This window comes from Arachis ipaensis, chromosome B2 (assembly GCF_059453495.1).
Source record: "Arachis ipaensis isolate K30076 ecotype BB chromosome B2, ASM5945349v1, whole genome shotgun sequence".
NCBI lineage: Eukaryota > Viridiplantae > Streptophyta > Magnoliopsida > Fabales > Fabaceae > Arachis > Arachis ipaensis.
The window spans coordinates 39746021-39750093 of NC_142437.1; the positions used below are offsets into that span (position 1 = coordinate 39746021).

The following is a 4073-nucleotide window of genomic DNA, read 5'->3' on the forward strand; positions in this document are numbered from 1 at the left end:
AGATGAATCTTTCCATCTCCCATGACTCGGAGGTGGAAGCTTTTGTCTTCCCTTTCCCTTTTCTAGAGGATTCTCCGGTCTTGGGTGCCATCAATGGTAATGGAAAAATAAAAAGCTTATGCTTTTACCACACCAAACTTAGAATATTGCTCGCCCTCGAGCAAGAGAAGAAAGAATAGATGAAGAAGAAGAAGAAAATATGGAGGAGAGGGGGGGTGTATTCGGCCAAGAAGAGAAGAGAGGGTTGTGTTGTGTAAAAATGAGGAAGAATGGAGGGCTATATATAGGGAAGGGAGGGGGGTAAGGTTCGGCCATATAGGGTGGGTTTGGGTGGGAAATTGATTTTGAATTTTGAAGGTAGGTGGAGTTTAGGTTTATGGGGAAGAGTGGATGGATGTGAGTGGTGAAGTGGTGATAGGGAAGAGAGATTGAGGTGATTGGTGAAGATTTTTGGGGAAGAGTGTTTATGGGATTGTGTGAAAGAGGGGTGAGAAGAAGTGAGTGGAGGTAGGTGGGGATCCTGTGGGGTCCACAGATCCTGAGGTGTTCAAGGATTTACAACCTTGCACTAAATTAGGCATGCAAAATGCCCTTGCACACAACTCTGGGCGTTCAGCGCCAGATTGGTGCTTGTTCTGGGCGTTGAACGCCCATTTGTTGCCCATTTCTGGCGTTGAACGCCAGAACCATGCTTGTTCTGGGCGTTCAGCGCCAGCTCTTCTCCAGGGTGCAATTCTGGCATTCAAACGTCCAAATGCTGCCCATTTTGGGCGTTCAGCGCCAGAACCATGCTCTGTTCTGGCGTTGAAAGCCAGCTAGATGCTTCTTACTGGCGTTTAATTGCCAGTGAGATCCTCCTCCAGGGTGTGATTTTTCTTCTGCTGTTTTTGATTCCGTTTTCAATTTTTATATTTATTTTGTGACTCCACATGATCATGAACCTAATAAAACATGAAAGAACAATAAAATTAGATAAATAAAAATTGGGTTGCCTCCCAACAAGTGCTTCTTTAATGTCAATAGCTTGACAGTGGGCTCTCATGGAGCCTCACAGATATTCAGAGCATTGTTGAGACTCCCCAACACCAAACTTAGAATTTGGATATGGGAGTTCAACACCAAAGTTAGAGTTTGGTTGTGGCCTCCCAACACCAAACTTAGAGTTTGACTGTGGGTGCTATGGTTGACTCTGTCTTGAGAGAAGCTTTTTATGCTTCCTCCCCATGTTTACAGAAGGATGACCTCGAGTTTTAAACACAAGGGAGTCCTCATTCAATTGAAGGACTAGTTCACCTCTGTCAACATCAATCACAGCTCTTGCTGTGGCTAGGAAGGGTCTTCCAAGGATGATGGATTCATCCTCATTCTTCCCAGTATCCAGGACTATGAAATCAGCAGGGATGTAAAGGCCTTCAACCTTTACTAACACGTCCTCTACTTGTCCATAAGCCTGTTTTCTTGAATTGTCTACCATCTCTAATGAGATTTTAGCAGCTTGTACCCCATAGATTCCCAGTTTCTCTATTACAGAGAGGGGCATGAGGTTTATCCCTGACCCAAGGTCACATAGAGCCTTCTCAAAGGTCATGGTGCCTATGGTACAAGGTATTAAGAATTTTCCAGGATCCTGTTTCTTCTGAGGCAATGTCAGTTGATCCAGATCACTCAGTTCATTAGTGAACAAAAGAGGTTCATCTTCCCAAGTCTCAATACCACATAATTTGGCATTCAGCTTCATGATTGCACCAAGGTATTTGGTAACTTGCTCTTCAGTAACATCCTCATTCTCTTCAGAAGAGGAATACTCATCAGAGCTCATGAATGGCATAAGGAGGTTTAATGGAATCTCTATGGTCTCTAGATGAGCCTCAGATTCCTTTGGTTCCTCAAAGGGAAACTCCTTATTGATCACTGGACGTCCCAGGAGGTCTTCCTCCTTAGGATTCACGTCCTCTCCTTCCCTTACAGGTTCGGCCACGGTGATCAATTCAATGGCCTTGCACTCTCCTTTTGGATTTTCTTCTGTATTGCTTGGGAGAGTACTAGGAGGGATTTCAGTGATCCTTTTACTCAGCTGGCCCACTTGTGCTTCCAGATTTCTAATGGAAGACCTTGTTTCATTCATGAAACTTACAGTGGCCTTAGATAGATCAGAGACTAAGTTTGCTAAATTAGAAGTATTTTGTTCAGAGTTCTCTGTCTGTTGCTGAGTGGATGATGGAAAAGGCTTGCTATTGCCAAACCTGTTTCTTCCACCATTATTAAAGCCTTGTTGAGGCTTTTGTTGATCCTTCCATGAGAGATTTAGGTGATTTCTCCATGAGGGATTATAGGTGTTTCCATATGGTTCACCCATGTAATTTACCTCTGCTATTGCAGGGTTTTCAGGATCATAAGCTTCTTCTTCAGAAGATGCCTCCTGAGTACTGTTGGATGCAGCTTGCATTCCATTCAGACTCTGAGAAATCATATTGACTTGCTGAGTCAATATTTTATTCTGAGCCAATATAGCATTCAGAGTATCAATTTCAAGAACTCCCTTCTTCATAGGCGTCCCATTATTCACAGGATTCCTTTTAGAAGTGTACATGAACTGGTTATTAGCAACCATGTCAATGAGTTCTTGAACTTCTGCAGGCGTTTTCTTTAGGTGAATGGATCCACCTGCAGAAGTATCCAATGACATTTTAGCTGATTCAGACAGACCATCATAGAATATATCCAGGATGGTCCATTCTGAAAGCATGTCAGAAGGATACTTTTTGGTCAGTTCCTTGTATCTCTCCCAAGCTTCATAGAGGGATTCACCTTCTTTCTGTCTGAAGGTTTGAACATCCACTCTAAGCTTGCTCAGCTTTTGAGGAGGAAAGAACTTGGCTAAGAAAGCCGTGACCAGCTTATCCCAAGAGTTCAGGCTATCTTTGGGTTGAGAGTCCAACCATACTCTAGCTCTGTCTCTTACAGCAAAAGGGAAAAGCATGAGCCTGTGGACTTCAGGATTTACTCCATTAGTCTTAACAGTATCACAGATCTGCAAGAATTCAGTTAAGAACTGAAAAGGATCTTCAGATGGAAGTCCATGGAACTTGCAGTTCTGCTGCATCAGAGAAACTAGCTGAGGTTTCAGCTCAAAATTGTTTGCTCCAATGGTAGGGATGGAGATGCTTCTTCCATGTAAATTGGAATTAGGTGTAGTAAAGTCACCGAGCATCCTCCTTGCATTATTATTATTTTCGGCTGCCATCTCCTCTTCCTGTACAAAAATTCCTGACAGGTGCTTGCTGGTTTGTTGTAATTTAGCTTCTCTTAGTTTCCTCTTCAGAGTCCTTTCAGGTTCTGGATATGCTTCAACAAGAATATTCTTGTCCTTGCTCCTGCTCATATGAAAAAGAGGGAACAGAAAAATAATAATAATAGGGATCCTTTTTACCACAGTATAGAGGTCCCTGTGTGAGTAGAAGAAAATAAGAAGAAAAGAATGTAATGTAAGGAAAGAAGCACAAGGGTGAGGAGAGCAGAGATGTGAGATGAGAGAGAGAGAGAATTTTCGAAAATTATTTTTGAAAAAGAGTTAGTGATTTTCGAAAATTGTTTTTGAAAAAGGTTAGTAATTTTCGAAAATTAAAATCAAAAATTGAAATAATTAGTTAATTAAAAAGAATTTTTGAAAAAGAGAGAGATATTTTCGAAAATTAGAGAGAGAGAGTTAGTTAGGTAGTTTTGAAAAAGATAAGAAACAAACAAAAAGTTAGTTAGTTAGTTGAAACAAATTTGAAAATCAATTTTGAAAAGATAAGAAGATAAGAAGTTAGAAAGGATTTTTTTAAACCAAATTTTGAAAAAGATAAGATAAAGAGATATTTTTGAAAAGATATGATTGAAATTAGTTTTGAAAAAGATTTGATTTTTGAAAAAGATTTTGAAAAAGATAAGATTTTTAAATTGAAAATTTGATTTGACTCATAAAAACAACTAGATTTTAAAAATTTTTGAAAAAGTCAAATCTAATTTTCGAAATTTTGAGAGAGAAAAAAGGGGAAGATATTTTTTTTTATTTTTTTTGAATTTTTAAT

At 39.8% G+C, this 4073-nt stretch overlaps 1 non-coding gene across 1 annotated transcript; it reads left to right on the plus strand.

The window, feature by feature from the left end:
- Positions 1–2740: 2740 nt before the first annotated feature.
- Positions 2741–2848, plus strand: LOC148573682 (small nucleolar RNA R71). Its single transcript, XR_015906777.1, has one exon. It is a non-coding gene; the product is annotated as a small nucleolar RNA R71 (small nucleolar RNA).
- The last annotated feature ends 1225 nt before the right edge of the window (positions 2849–4073 follow it).